This window comes from Xenopus laevis, chromosome 4S (genome assembly GCF_017654675.1).
Source record: "Xenopus laevis strain J_2021 chromosome 4S, Xenopus_laevis_v10.1, whole genome shotgun sequence".
NCBI lineage: Eukaryota > Metazoa > Chordata > Amphibia > Anura > Pipidae > Xenopus > Xenopus laevis.
The window spans coordinates 36027417-36044443 of NC_054378.1; positions in this window are offsets into that span (position 1 = coordinate 36027417).

Genomic DNA, 17027 nt, shown 5'->3' on the forward strand with positions numbered 1-17027 from the left:
TTTACTACCTTAAGAAAAATTTAGATAAATGCAGTAATTGTTACTGCTGAAATAATATCTATCCATTAGAAAGCCACCCTTGACTTACAATATAAGGCATGATCAAAATGATTTACTTAGAAAAATGTGCTATATAAAAAATTGTGCATGCTCATTATACCAGCAAAATGGCACACACTTTTAATTTACAGGCAGAAAAATGTTTTAGCGGATGTTTGTTACACAATCCAAATCATCTAGACCTACTCTTGATATAAGAAGGTTGAGGCACTTTATATCAATCTGCTTGACAGAAGAGCATGTCATTTGAGCCCCGGGGTAATGTATTCACTGTATGCTAATCAATGCTGCTCCTGCCAAGAGAACTATTTTTCAAGGCTTCCGTTTTCAAAGCACTAAAAACTGGAGACAATTTACGTCTCTTTATATTTTTCCTTCAGTAGTTTGGACGTCTATCATTTCATTATAAATGTCACCAACTAATAAATGCCGTTTATTGCTACTTCTACAGTATAAAGAAAATTAAATGACAGAATGGTAGTAAAGATTTTCTTTTTGCAATGTCGTATAGCAGCCACTGGGTTTGATTGCAGATTAATGACTGTTTTGTCCATGTAATTTCTTACACTTTTCTTGTTCTCAGTTCATATTTTCAGGTATTGAATGGGTATTTGTTTTACCTTTAATAAAACCACTAAGGGGGGTTATTTATCAAAGTCCAAATTTATCTCAATATTTTCTGCTACAAACTCTGATCAAATCAGCTTGGGTTTTTTATCTGCATGCAGGTAAGATGCCGGTTTGTGTGCTGGTCCCGTCCGTTGAGTGATGGGGTGGTTGGTCACTCTGCACAGGCTGTGATCTGCGAGAGACTGTGGCTGGACACAGTAAATACAACTTTTACCATGTACTTTGCCATCCAGTGTTGGTAGTCAGCAAAGTGGATTCAGAATGGGCCTTGGCTATGTCTCTCCAACAGGTCACCGTGTGTAGCCAAAATGGACACACAATTTCATAGCTGGGAGGACAGGCACACTTGCCGGCGTCGGCACTCCCACATAGGTGATCTTCATGCCCCAATACAAATCACAGGCCGGCAGTCACCCGACCTTCAGTAGGTACTTAACTCCCACAGGGACCATCTCCTGGGGTAGACATCAGCCTGCCCAGTCACCCCTCAAAGCTTTCTCTATGTGACCAGACACTTCCCATATGACTAACACCACTGAGGCACCATCCAGGCAGCTTCCTTATTCAGAGGTGCACGTTGTCAGTCAATCAACAAGTGCATGTGTGGGGAATGGAACACCAACCTTCTCTGCTACAGAGTAATCCTCACATGCCATCCATCATCGACTGGTTTAGTGTCATTGCTGGTGCCTTCATCACCTATATAATACAGAGGATACCTGTTGAGCCCAGGCTGACTTCCATGCTGCCTCAGTGACTGCAGAGGGATTAACTGCTGTAAAACAGCAAAAAACAGCAAGAAACTAACAAGCAGCTGCCCAAATATTTCTTCCCCCCAAAGCCAGCAGTTTACTGAGGAGTTAACGTGTATATACTGCAGCTAATCACATTATATTACAGAGAGAGCTCTGCCTCATGTTTCTACCAGCACAGAAGATAAGGAAGTGAACAGCTTCTTCCCCTGACATCACATCCCTCTCTTTCTCTACCCCAGCCCAGCTTTCCCCTGCCTTAATTAATTTATTCTAACCCAATCACAGCTGCATCTGATTTTGCCAATCTTTTATAAACCAGTGTAATTTGACTGTTTGTCATTCAGCTCCCTTGTCATGCAGCCCCTGTGTTTATAGCTACAGGGCTTTTACTTTAATGAACATGGTTTTAGACAAAACTCACTGCTGGGAAAAGTGAAATTTGAGAGCTGTGTATGCAAATCTAAATTACCCCTTGTATCTGTTGAGTAATACATTTTCTTACTGTGTTTGTAGATGGAGTGCTCTTAGATTGGTAGATGTGTTGATTTTCAGCTAACTTTACAAATATTGGCAGGGTTATTTTTGTTGTACTAGAGAATGCATATGTTATTTAGTTTTTAGTTTACCAGGAATTGTTCTGCACAAAAGTCTCAAACTGGATGAGGTTTGCCGCATTGATTGCTTATGACAAAGTACTTATCTAAGGCACACTGGGCACTTATCAGTCATATGAATGGGGACTAACCCTTGGCTAGGAAAGGCCTTTTGATGGCCAGAACAAGTTGTGGTGATCAAAACACTACTTCTGCTATAGTTAAATAAAAAGAAAAAAAACATATAAGAAAACAAGTTTGAGTTTATCTATAAATTTTATCTGACTGCCCAAGATCTGCATTTACAATATGTCTGGCAACTATAGACCAAGCTATATCATTCTTCATTCTAGATGTGTATAGATAGCCATGACAAAAATCTAATTTCTGTTAAATACAAAAGCAATTTTATTGATCGCATATTTATTAACTTCTTTGCAATGCTGCCCTATCCTGCATGGCTGTCTCAAGTGCTATAAAGCTGCTTGTTATTCAAATGTTATTAGACATTCTTAAGCAAACCTCAGTTTTTTTACATGAGTACATGATTTTAGTACATTTAAATAAAGTATAAGAAGCATTTTTATTTTATGGCTTTACTAGCCTTTAAAAGACCCATATCTTTCAGAAAAATGTCATGTAGTATATACATATATATATATATATATATATGTTTTGGTTGCTGTAGATTTAATTGTTATGGAACATTGAGAGTTTCTGCCTTTACTTCAAAGTGTAATTCAAAGATCTCACACAGTATGTCCCACCATGTGTATGTAAGGTAGACAAAGAAAAGTGGCTAGTTTTTTAGGCTTTTGTTGAAAAACAAAGGGTAAATTTACTTTAGAAATGATAAATGAGAGCACACATTCATCATCATCTTATAATGGATGTCTGCTTTTATTTGTGAATTATAAAGCTGGAAGCACATTCAAAAAATGCAGTGCTTTGAAGTTAATTAGTTAGGACTTATCTAAGAGCAAGAAAAAAATTCAAGATCATCTCTTAAAGTGCACTTAAAAATGCTAAGGCAGTACATTTTTCAATGGAAGAACGTCAAGATGTCACTCATTCTACCTTGGTGGACTTGATAGAGAAAAATGTTTTCTTTAATAAAGTCTGATATATCAAAAAACTATGACAAAATGAAGTTGCATCTCCTTCATCATTTATATTGTGCCTTAGGGGTGTAATGCAAAGTTCTTTGACCTTGATATACAGGTATGACTTAAGATTTGCCAATATATCTTTTGAACATTCATATTTTATCATCAATATATCTTTTGAACATTCATAGTTTATCATCAAAAAAGAATTAAGTATGCAACAAGGGAAATGAATGACAAATGCATACAGACCTCTGAAAAATCTATTGGGGCATGACAGAAAGATAAATTAATGTCAATTTGATCAATCATAGTGGTAATTTAAAAAAAACTAAGACTTTGGGTTTTACTCACATGTTTTTATCACATGTATTTATAGCATGCAGCTCTACAGCAAAAAAAATCTTACCTTCAGTATAACACACTAACTTCAGTCAACCTCCTTCTTTAAATAGCACCAACCTTGACTGGTAGAGCATAAAGGGATACACCATTTCATTGCAGTGCTTCTCACAAAGTGGATATGCTTAATAAAGTTGTAAGCATGCAGGCAGAGTGCTATTACAATTAAATGGCTCAATTAGGTAACAGTTACTCTTCTTTTGGGGAATGCAGTAAAGTACTATTAAAAAGTGCCAATATCTAGAAAAGTAAAACTTCCATTAAAGTTAAGCTATAAACATCAAAATCTCTCCCTTGATACTTTATGAAGGTCTTATCAGATGCCAAATAATATTAAACAAATTGCAGACTTCTTTAGCTCATGTTTCATGACCAGAACCACAGCAGGAGGTATTTTTATATCTATCCATAACTTAAGTTACAATTGCATTTAAAGTCTAACTCATCAGTTTAATAAGGTGGGGGTATCTATGATATCACTTTTCTGAGGTTGCTTTTACTTTTTAAGCATGGCAGGATGTGGTAAATAGTGATGGATGAATCTGACTCATTTTACTTCGCCAAAAATTGGCGAAACAGCGACAATTTGCCAAAATGCATTGAAGTCTATTGACAACAATTTTTTTTTAACCCACAATAAATTGAGTGACAAATTTTTTACACACAACATTTTTTTTTCACCCATTAGAGTTTATGGATGTCATTTTAGCAGTGACAATGTTACTCATTACTAGTGGTAAACTCTTCTTCCCCACAAAGGGTATCATTTACAATTTACTTGTCTAAAATGTAAACTGCCACCTTTCCCCCAGCTGTCCACTTGCCTGTAGATCCTCATCCACAGGGCCAGAGTAAGGGGAGGCAGCAGAAGTCATGTGCCTTTTCTGCCTACCCAAATCCCTGTTTCTGCATCACATTCAAGCAGAGGAGCAAATTGTTTCAAACAGGAATTCTGACACTGCAATAGTATAAACTTAAAATCACCAAAGATAATCTCACTGACCAAACAAGAATTCCATTCCATCATCTCTAAATGCATTAAAGTCAATGGGCATTCTGTAAATTATTGTATTTCTGTATGTGTCAATGGAAGCAATAAAAGAGTTTTGGACTAATCATCTAAGGAAATACTTTTCATACACATCTTTAACTACTGTAGTTCATGGAACTTTAGTTGTTTCCATTATTTTTCTTAGACTAGTTAGCCACAACTTATTCCTCCAATAGTCCTTGTATTGAGTTAAAAATACGAGGCCTATTTTTAACATTTTTCCTGCATGACTTGTCTAGGTATATATTGCTGAATCTTGCATCCTAGCACCCTCTTACATTCTGTTACCTTGAAACATAGCAAGTAACAATTTCACAAATCAAGTCTAAGTATAATAAGTTGCTATGTTGACTCTAGACTTGGTTGCTAACTGGGTACTTACTTACCTATTGATTTTCATTAGCAATCAGCAATCTTAACCGTTAATAAGAAAATAGAGCTCAGTTACTGTTTCTGCTGGTGTTTTAGCTAATGCGCATATGGATTTTTCAAAATGGCAGTGGTCTGAAGACTGAAACAATAGCCCATGTTAACTCGTTAGTGGTTGGAGCAGAAAAAAATAAAGGGAGTGGATATTATAGTCTCTTTACCTCAGCATCACAGAGCAACTTTGGTGAGATCTTAAACATGCAGATTGTGGTAGACAACCAAAGAATTTACAAGACCTGGAGGCTTTTTGTCCAAGAAGAATGGACAGCTTTTCCGCATAAGAAAAGGAAAAGCCAAATTCAAATACTTTGTTAACGTTCTAATTATGTAACATGTATTTATCGATGGCAACATCCTTTTTTATTAAGGCTAGCTGCCAGCAATCCAGCATTCAAAGGTTTATGAAAGCCAGCTTCATCCTAGCAGCAGTGCTTGATCTTTGCTAAATCTAGCCTTCTATTGTTGTGGTATCCTCGGTTTCTGTCTCTTTGTTCCTGCTTCAGTCCTGTTTACATATTCCTGATTACAGAGTTCTCAAGTCTGCCTCTAATCTAGTTCCTGTCTTCTGTTTTTTGTATCTTCTGCATTTGACACTTGCTTCCACTTCCTGCCCTCTTAAAAAGAGGAAAAACAAGAGTGTAGGCTGCAATTATATAACATGGACTTTGGCATGCCCACAGTCTGCCGATCTAGGTTTCAATTAAATTACAGCAAAGAAATGAGCAAGACAGATTACATTTCAGCAAACGCGTAAAAGGTGTATATTTATAGTCATTATCTGTATTTTACCTGTAAGTAAAATAAATAAATAACAGTATTTAATCAAAATAAAAATTGGAATTTTATGTAGACTTTAAGATCATCAACTAGATTATTAACATTAACACGTCTTACACAGAGCAAGGCGAATCATATATAATTCGTAGTTTTTTTACATAACTCGGTGTGGAGGAATTTCATTAAACATTTCTTATGTTGCTTTAAGCTTTAATGCACATCTTATGTAGCTTTAAGCTTGTGCTTGTTAACATTTAGAAAGGATAAACACTACAGAGGACAGAAAATATGAGCTATATTTCCATATGTAAAAGTTTTTAGTACATGGTAATAGCTTGGAGCCAGCATCTATAACATTTTAAATATTGCAAATAGGTCAACAATGAAACATAGCAGGAATAAGAAAGAAATACAAGGATTAGCTTTATTCAAAAGTTTTTTTAACCCATCCATATTGACAGATTTAAGGTCCTAATTATATTTGGTATCAATCACGAAATTAGAGTGCTCACCCCTCCAGTATCCGCTTTCGCAGTGCCAGGTGCTGAACTGTGAGACCCACTCCTGTCCTTGGGCCAAAATATCATTCAAGGAAAAAAACAGCAGCACACCGGATCCAATTGAAGTAATGTGCAAAATTCAAACTTTTATTAAGCCCATATGCAAAGGCAACGTTTCGAGCCCAACCGGCCCTTTATCAAGCCCATGTGTTACATCATAAAACCACCTTTTATAATAAAATTAGGGGGTGTGGCTATACATCCCACCTCCTAATTAGTGACATCATAGTAAGTGCTATTTTGCATATAAAAACATGTGTCTCATGCTGTGCTATCATGACATATTACCCATTCTCTTGTGAATCCAGTGAGAAAATACCTCATCATTAAGAAAATTACAAAAGTGAAAAAGAAAAAAGAAAAATAAAATGTTCAATTATTCATTTCCATCAAAACTTGTAAAAGGTCCATTAGTGCACTTTAGTATCAATAAAAACTCGATGTGTAAATCCGCTTGGTGTATCCATTATTTGTGTTCAATCTTGTATCAAAAGATCGTGTCCATCACATCCTTATTATAAAAATTAGTAACATTCTAAAACATTTTGAAACATTTGTTATATAAGTATATATGGTAATATTAACCATTCAATAACATTAATCTTTAGTATCATTTGAAAGGTAATGATCCAGCATACCTGAGTTGCCTCAAATGACTCACTCTGCACATCGTACTCAGTACTTTTCTGAGACATCTGTGATATGCGAGGTGTTTGTTAGCACTCAAGGTATTCTAGCGGATCTTTAATGACCTAAGAGAAAAAAGGTATAATTTAATAAAATGTAGTTTAAAAGGCATCAAAGCATGTAACATCTATGCATATATATATACACATCCAAGGACATCAAATAATTACCTAGAATATAAACTGTGATGGGGTATATTCCCTATTTAATCCGCGGGGCCAAATCGTGTCAAGTTTCTGTATCCACATCATTTCAAGCTTTTTAAGCATAAGGAGTCTATTACCGCCTCTCCTAGGGATTTCGACTGAGTCAATAACCTGGAATTTGAGTTGATTAATGGAGTGTCTAGCGGCATGAAAATGTGCCGGAATTGGTAACATTGTTAACTCTCTACGTATGGTGGATTTATGTTTAGAGATACGATCTCTTATTTTTTGCGTGGTCTCCCCTACGTAGAGTAAGCCACATGGGCATTTTATGAGATAGACCACAAACGATGACTCACATGTAAAATACTTTTTTATCTCAAATTTGTTACCACGGTGCGGATGGTAGAATACATTGCCCTTCGTGACCGAATTGCACTGAACGCAATGTAGACATGGGAAAGTCCCAAATTTAGGATTCTTCAAAAACAACTGTTTGGTGGAATCCTTACCCCCTATATCTGCCTTCACCATCCGATCCTTTAAATTTCTACCTCGATTGTAAGTCAGCATTGGCATCTGTTGGAAAGCTGGTATGTTCTCATGACATGATTGTAATATATGCCAATGTCGACGAATGATGTTACCCACATGCCTACTGGCTGTGGTATACTTACTCACAAACATCAGTCTGTCTCCCTCACATGACTTTCTTTTAGCTGGATTGAGTAAGACATCTCTATTTTTGTCTAGGGCCTTATGCTGGTTCTTATTAAGTATCTCCTGTGGGTAACCCCTCTCCCTAAATCGGGAAGTCATTTCATCATTCGCTTGTTGTAACAAGTTATCGTCACTGATTATACGCTTGAGTCTTGTATATTGGCTCAAGGGTAACGAGTCACGTAACGGTTTCGGATGAAAACTGGTGTAATGGAGTAAACTGTTTTTGTCAGTTGGTTTTCTGAATAAATCAGTCTCCAATTTCATACCGACCCTGGTTATTTGGACATCAAGAAAATTTATAGTGTCTTTGTCATATGCGCTAGTAAATTTGAGGGAATCTTCCATATCGTTCAAAAAACCATGAAATTCATGGATAGGGTGTACAGTGCCTTTGAAGAAGGGATAATTGATGAAAATCTCAAACAGTTTTTAATTAAGGAATATCCCATCACACCAGTACTGTACACCCTTCCAAAAATACACAAGAATTTGGAGAAACCCCCGGGACGACCGATTGTAGCAGGCACGGATTCTGTTTTAAGTCCTCTTGCTGTATTTTTGGATAAGGTGTTACAACCTTTGGTAGAAGGCACCAAATCCTTTATTAAAGACACGACACATCTACTTAATATGCTTGAAACAATACAGCTTTCAGAACGGGACATATGGCTCACAACTTTTGATGTAACCAGTTTGTATACGTCCATTTCCCACGAATCTGGCCTTAGAGCTATAGGTTATTATTTGGACAAAACAGATTACACCGTAGTACAAAAGAGTTTCCTATTGGATTTACTCGAAATTGTGTTACATCAAAATTACTTCCTGTTTGGCGACAATTATTATATTCAACAGAGAGGTACCGCCATGGGAAGTAATGTAGCACCGACATATGCGAATCTTTATATGGCATACTTAGAGGAAACCCTTGTATACAATAATCCGCATTTTCTTGATCATTGTATAATGTACGTGCGCTATATAGATGATCTGCTGGTGTTGTGGGATGGAACAGTGCACAGTTTGACTGAATTTCATGGTTTTTTGAACGATATGGAAGATTCCCTCAAATTTACTAGCGCATATGACAAAGACACTATAAATTTTCTTGATGTCCAAATAACCAGGGTCGGTATGAAATTGGAGACTGATTTATTCAGAAAACCAACTGACAAAAACAGTTTACTCCATTACACCAGTTTTCATCCGAAACCGTTACGTGACTCGTTACCCTTGAGCCAATATACAAGACTCAAGCGTATAATCAGTGACGATAACTTGTTACAACAAGCGAATGATGAAATGACTTCCCGATTTAGGGAGAGGGGTTACCCACAGGAGATACTTAATAAGAACCAGCATAAGGCCCTAGACAAAAATAGAGATGTCTTACTCAATCCAGCTAAAAGAAAGTCATGTGAGGGAGACAGACTGATGTTTGTGAGTAAGTATACCACAGCCAGTAGGCATGTGGGTAACATCATTCGTCGACATTGGCATATATTACAATCATGTCATGAGAACATACCAGCTTTCCAACAGATGCCAATGCTGACTTACAATCGAGGTAGAAATTTAAAGGATCGGATGGTGAAGGCAGATATAGGGGGTAAGGATTCCACCAAACAGTTGTTTTTGAAGAATCCTAAATTTGGGACTTTCCCATGTCTACATTGCGTTCAGTGCAATTCGGTCACGAAGGGCAATGTATTCTACCATCCGCACCGTGGTAACAAATTTGAGATAAAAAAGTATTTTACATGTGAGTCATCGTTTGTGGTCTATCTCATAAAATGCCCATGTGGCTTACTCTACGTAGGGGAGACCACGCAAAAAATAAGAGATCGTATCTCTAAACATAAATCCACCATACGTAGAGAGTTAACAATGTTACCAATTCCGGCACATTTTCATGCCGCTAGACACTCCATTAATCAACTCAAATTCCAGGTTATTGACTCAGTCGAAATCCCTAGGAGAGGCGGTAATAGACTCCTTATGCTTAAAAAGCTTGAAATGATGTGGATACAGAAACTTGACACGATTTGGCCCCGCGGATTAAATAGGGAATATACCCCATCACAGTTTATATTCTAGGTAATTATTTGATGTCCTTGGATGTGTATATATATATGCATAGATGTTACATGCTTTGATGCCTTTTAAACTACATTTTATTAAATTATACCTTTTTTCTCTTAGGTCATTAAAGATCCGCTAGAATACCTTGAGTGCTAACAAACACCTCGCATATCACAGATGTCTCAGAAAAGTACTGAGTACGATGTGCAGAGTGAGTCATTTGAGGCAACTCAGGTATGCTGGATCATTACCTTTCAAATGATACTAAAGATTAATGTTATTGAATGGTTAATATTACCATATATACTTATATAACAAATGTTTCAAAATGTTTTAGAATGTTACTAATTTTTATAATAAGGATGTGATGGACACGATCTTTTGATACAAGATTGAACACAAATAATGGATACACCAAGCGGATTTACACATCGAGTTTTTATTGATACTAAAGTGCACTAATGGACCTTTTACAAGTTTTGATGGAAATGAATAATTGAACATTTTATTTTTCTTTTTTCTTTTTCACTTTTGTAATTTTCTTAATGATGAGGTATTTTCTCACTGGATTCACAAGAGAATGGGTAATATGTCATGATAGCACAGCATGAGACACATGTTTTTATATGCAAAATAGCACTTACTATGATGTCACTAATTAGGAGGTGGGATGTATAGCCACACCCCCTAATTTTATTATAAAAGGTGGTTTTATGATGTAACACATGGGCTTGATAAAGGGCCGGTTGGGCTCGAAACGTTGCCTTTGCATATGGGCTTAATAAAAGTTTGAATTTTGCACATTACTTCAATTGGATCCGGTGTGCTGCTGTTTTTTTCCTCTAATTATATTTGGTAACATGCTTCAGTGAAGCAATTCCATGGGCCATCATAAAATGCATTGCTTATAAAAAATAAGGGCACTTCTTGTAAGTGATACAATCTACAAGCACCTAATACGCTTAATGAAGTATGATCCTTCAACTTGACATTTCTACTATTAAATTGGGTAAACAATGACTGCAATTAAAATTTGCTATCAAATATGAGTGGTGAATAGCAGTCATGGATCAAATGTAGAGAACATTTCCATAATCTTCGGCATTCCATAAGTATTGTGACACCAATTTGAAAAATATATTGAATAGCACAAATTGTGAAATAAAAAAACTACCAAGCCAACAATTTTAAAAATCCAAATGACTTGTATCCCCATGACTTTTATAGAAACAAGTAAATAAATTCTTTCATGGGCAATATCAAAATTAGCCAGTTCTACCACGTCATCATCTTTATTTTAATAAAAATGTTGCTATGAATTTGGTATCTAGCCTATTAATGCCACATGCTAATCTGAATTTTATTTTTATTTATTACGTTGGCTTTGAAGAAGCCAACATAATGATCTACTAGTTCAGCTCGTACTTATTATGTTGGCTTTGAAGAAGCCAACATACTGTTCTACTAGTTCAGCTCGTTCTTCTTATTATTATTATTAGCGCCCCCCGGTTTTCTAAACGCTACTCCTCCTACAGTTTTAGGGGTACAAGCGCCAAACTTTCCACACCTATTGGCCTTATAGCAAAGTACGTTGCTTGTGCTTTAGTAAGCGATCCCACCCACTGCGCCCGTGCGGCGGACCACCGAAGACGCCTTTTTTCGTATTGACTTTGACAGGGAAAATTTTCAAATCGCTGCCGCTCGTACAGTTTTGAAGCTACACTCCCCCAACTCGGACCGCATATTGTTGGTGCCACCCCGAATAAAAATATGTATTTTGGGGGGCATCCCAAAGTGGGCGGAGCTACCAACAGCCAATGAAATTTTAGCACTTTTCTAAACGCTACTCCTCCCAGAGTTTTAGGAGTACAATTATGAAACGTTGCACACTTGTTCGGCTCATACCCGAATAGTTTGCGTGTGCTCTGTTAAGCAATCCCATCCTCCGTGGCCCTGTGGCGGCCCCCCAAAGACCCCATAGACTTTCATTGGAAAATTTGAAACTTTTGCCACTCGTACAGCATTAAAGTTACACTCACCAAACTTGGGTCACTTAGTCATGGGGTCAACCTGAAAAGTTCTGTCACAAAAAGTGGGCAGAGCAACAAACAGCCAATCAGATTTTCCCTATTGACTTCAATGAGAAAATGTCAAACACTGTCATTCCCACAGTGTTAAAGCCAGAAACCCAAAACTTGGCACCATGGGTCACTGGGGTTAAAATTTTGAAAAGTGGGCGGAGTCTACCACAGCCAATCAAATAATAGCCATTTGTTTCAATGGGATCAAAATCTGGAAAAGTGGGTGGAGCCAAAAACAACCAATCAGATTTCTTTGATGATTTAAATGGGAAAAATGGCTGCCATTTGCACGTTATTGATGTCATGGACCTCGAATATCACAAATGTGGTCCACTGGGAGTTTGCACTTCAAAGTTAGGAAAAGTGGGTGGAGCCACCAACAACCAATCAAATGTCATTCATTGATTTTCAATAGAAAAACATAAAATTGCTGCCGTTTTTACATATTCCGAAACCTTAAAGTGTTCAGTTCAGAATTAGGAAAAAATGGGGGCGGGGTAACAACAGCCAATCGGATTTCAGCCATTGACCTTAATGAAAAACGCCAAATTGCTGCTATTATTACGGCGTAAATGTCAAGTGTCCCAAACTCAGCACACTAACTCACTGGGTGACTGTGGTCAAAATTTAGGAAAAGTGGGCGGAGCCAATAACAGCCAATCAGATTTTACCTATTGACTTCAATAGGTAAATACCTATTGACTTCAACCCATCAGGTTTTTTGATTGGTTTTAATGGTACAATTTGATCTGCTTCAATTTTCACAGTTTTAAACCAGATTCTACCAACTTTGTGTACTCTCTATGCACCAGGGGTGACTGGCCCCAACACCTCTTGCGTTTCAAAGCCAACATCTTGTGGTTTCTTCAGAAACGACACCATCTAGTTGATCTTACAACACGATTTGAATCCTGGTCTTCTCTATCTCAGCCTCTTCTACCGAATGGGTTAAAAATATACCTACCATAGGTGTTTTTTTTAATTAGAAGAACATTTTAATTCATATCTGAGCTTTCTAAACACATGTACACTGGAAGTTAAAGGACCAATAGCCCCAAAATAAAAATTACTCCATTACATTCTGTTTATTCCTATTCTGAGCATGTGAGAATGGTAACTTTTATTGTATAGGTATGGAACCTGTTATCCAAAATGCTTGGAACTGGGGATGTCCGGATACTAGTGAGATCATCAGTAGTGTTGGGCGAATATATTCGCCAGGTGCGAATTTGAGGCGAATTCCAGCAATTTGCTAAACTGCCTCGAAAATTCGGCAACAAAAATTCCCTGCCATCAAAAATGAGACGCCACTGCTTTTTCGTGAATTTTTCGCTGTTTCGTGAATTTCTCGGGAAATGCGCAAATTATTCTGCGAAATGCCACAGATTCGCCCATCAGTAATTACCACAGTCCCCTAGTGTGAAATTCTGCCACACTCCTTTAATTTCTATGTAATTTTAAAAGAGTACTTATCAGTGGGTGAAAGTGACAGGATTTAACACTAGTGGACTGTGGTGATCTCTTTGATAAATCTACCCTTTGTGTTGTTTAAACAAAGCACAGCTGGTCTGTTGGGGAGCCATAGATCACCCCTAGTTTTTAAGGAACAAATTATAATAATATTATTACATTTAGGTAAGCATATTTCTGAATGCAAATTAACATTAGACCAGTTCTGATATGCTGTTTTCACAAATGAAATATTTATTTCAAATACCTAATTTAAATTATTTACTTGTTTCTAAGTTAAAGAAAATCTAGCTTCATTGTCACAATATTATCAACTTTTTAATTAGTGATATTCATTTTATAAATGAGAGTTTTTAAAGAAATGAATTAAACAAATGCTAGTCAAATAAAGATGTGCTTCCATAAATAACCTTCCATTTCTAATCTTGCCAATTTATCAGCAGACAAGTGTTGTGAAGTCAAACAGAAAATTCATAGATAAAGCTCATCAGTAAGAGGTTGCAGACACTTTGTATCACAGCAGGTGAATATTTCACTCCAGTGCTGAGCAGTAGGAAGTGGTGTTAGGTTCTGAGAAACAAAATCTAATCGCACAAGTGTTCAAAAAAAATCCTCACATAAAAAAGATTGCAAGCTCGGCAAGTAAAGATTTGATGTAGGCTAGATTATTATTATATAGTTTAAGGGGTTGTTGAGGTAGATAAGATCAAATCCACAGAACCCCCCCAAAAACTATAGAAAAAATAAATCTATAGGATGCAACACGTGTTAACATGTTGAAAGGCTTGTTCATAGAGTATTATACGTCATATCATTACAGTTGGAGTAAATTTCCAGTCCCTAACCACTGTGCATGTGTCACGGAAATATTCCCGAAAAATTTTCTGAACTTTTCGCGACTTTCGGCGCATGCGCAGTTGTTCGGGACTGGAAATCTATTCCAACTGCGCATGTGCCGAAAATGCAGTCAATACACGAAGATTACCGGAGAAGAAGAAGATGGCTGCCTTAAACTCAGAGGCCAGAATCTGCACGGAGGTGCGAGTAAAAAAATAGGGGCATTTGCCCGGGGAGGGGGGGAGGAGGGGTCTACCCTCCTTTAAGATGTACAGTAGTTGTATCTGTGCATGTTGGTAGGACTGTGCCTAGGAATCTGCCAGACATGGCATATTTAAGTACTCTTTTCCACTGGTAAAAACTTCTCATGTTATGAATATGGTGACTTCCTTTTTGATATCTGATTGCATGGTAATATGATACAATATTGTGAACAATTAGTTTATCACCAATAATAAGTGTACTTACAGGATTCTGAAAGACCCTTTATGTATACATTTATTTTGAATTATACCAGTAAGCAGCAGGATTTATGGAGTCTTTCAATGCAACACAGTGCAACAAAACACACTCATATTCCATTGAAAGGCTTTCTTTTACAACTTGTTGCCATTAGCGATGAGCTTAATTTTTTGCCAGGTTTTGCTGACAAAAAGAAGCTCATAGATTTCAATTTGTGAAAAAAATTTGTGTGCATCAAAAATTTGTTGCGTGTCAAAAAATTTTTGTTGCACGCAAAAAAAAAAAAAAAAATTGTCGGCCATAGACTTCAATGCATTTGGAGAATTTGCCAGTGTTTTGCAAATTTTCAGCAACGAAAAATGGATCAGCTTTGCCCATCACCAGTTGCCATACATTCTAAGGTGCTTACACAGAACTACCAGCAGGCAATTATGTTGATTCTAAATTTATGGGTTCTATTTTCCTATATTAGGAAAATGTGTTGCTGACTAGAACTTAAGGGGTCACCTAATCTAGAAATGCATATAATATAATAAAGTTAATATAAAAATCTTAAAAACAAAAATGAAATATTTAACTATACTTGGGCAAATTTACATATGTTTTTAATGTAGCAGTTTCTTTTCTTAATGTTTTGAGCAATTCTTTTAATAACTACTTTATTTTAATGTCATGAGGAATTGTACCCTGAATTCTAATTAATGCAAATATTGTGCTATAATTTAACTCTATTTGTTCTGTAAATTTCTTTAGTGTGAATTGAAGGCTGGTATTGCTTGATTTAATCTATGTCTTCAAAACTGTTCTCTTTATTTTGGATGTTTATTATGCTTCAGAGAACTTTTTTAGTTAAGCTTGCAAAATTGCAAAGGCGTTTGTTTTCAAATTAAAGAATAATTGTTTCTAGTTAGATATTGCAATTAGGCTAAAAGAACTGCGGGTGATCATGAACAAATACAAATGTTATTACACCATTTTGTTTGCTAAAAGCAAAATAAAGGAAGTGAGATATTAAATCAAGAACTAATACAGCCAACATCACATTAGAAAAACCATTCAGAGACAATACATTTAACAACTGCTTTTGTGCATGAAAATCTAGGATGTTTACTTTTGTTTCAATATACTGTATCTTCTATGATTTGCGAAAGCACCTATTGCTATAAAGCCTACACTAACAAGAAGTCATAAAGCTATATAAAATGCATCGGGAGGCAAAATGTACAGTGATAAAAAAAAAAGAGCTTAGAATAAAAATACGTAATGGTTTGTATTTTGGGGAGCTAGATAACAATGATAGTTTTTCCGATGGAAAAAGAGTTGGGGAGCAACACAAGCAGAGCCGGGCCAACCCGGCCAGGCGCCCTAGGCAACCTGGCCGGCCACGGCGCTGGCTTAGTGTCTGCTCAATCGCGCCAGCGCGCATGTGCGAAACTACGCACGAGCGCATTTATACGCAAATTTCCAGCAGCAGCCAGGGAGACACAGGACCGGACATGGGGTAGGTGAAAGAGCAGGTACGTGCCTGGCGCCCCCTCAGTTTTGCGCCCTAGGCACGTGCCTACTCTGTCTACCCCTAGTTCCGGCCCTGAACACAAGCATGAAACAAGTTCTTGGGTGGTGCCAAATAAAGGCTGTGATTGGCTAGTTGGTAGCCCCTATGTGGACTGGCAGCCCACAGGAGGCTGTGTTTGGCAGTACACCTGGATTTTATACAACCAAAACTTGACTTCAAGCCAGCAATTTAAAAATAAGCACCTGATTTGAGGCCACTAAGAGCAACATCCAAGGGGTTGGGGAGCAATATGTTGCTCACAAGCTACTGGTTGGGGATCACTGGTGTAGAGGAATTGTGTTTTTGATTCTTTGTGCCCAGAACTGGGCTAAATTTTGAGTTCTACTTCGATAATAATACAATAAGCAATATTCTGATAAATTAAGATTTGGCTGGTAGAATTTCTTTATTTCATGTCTTCTAAGCGTTTATTTTTGGTATTTATTCAAAATTTTGAAAAATCAGAAGATCTGAACAAAGACACATTTACTAACAATGGAATTCCATTTTTTTCCATGAATCTCGAAAAAAATCTCTAATACCTGTATTGCAAAACTTGGCCAAGCAGTAGTTGTCAATAGGAGCTGTGATGATCTTATTGGACTGCTTTTTAACTATTCA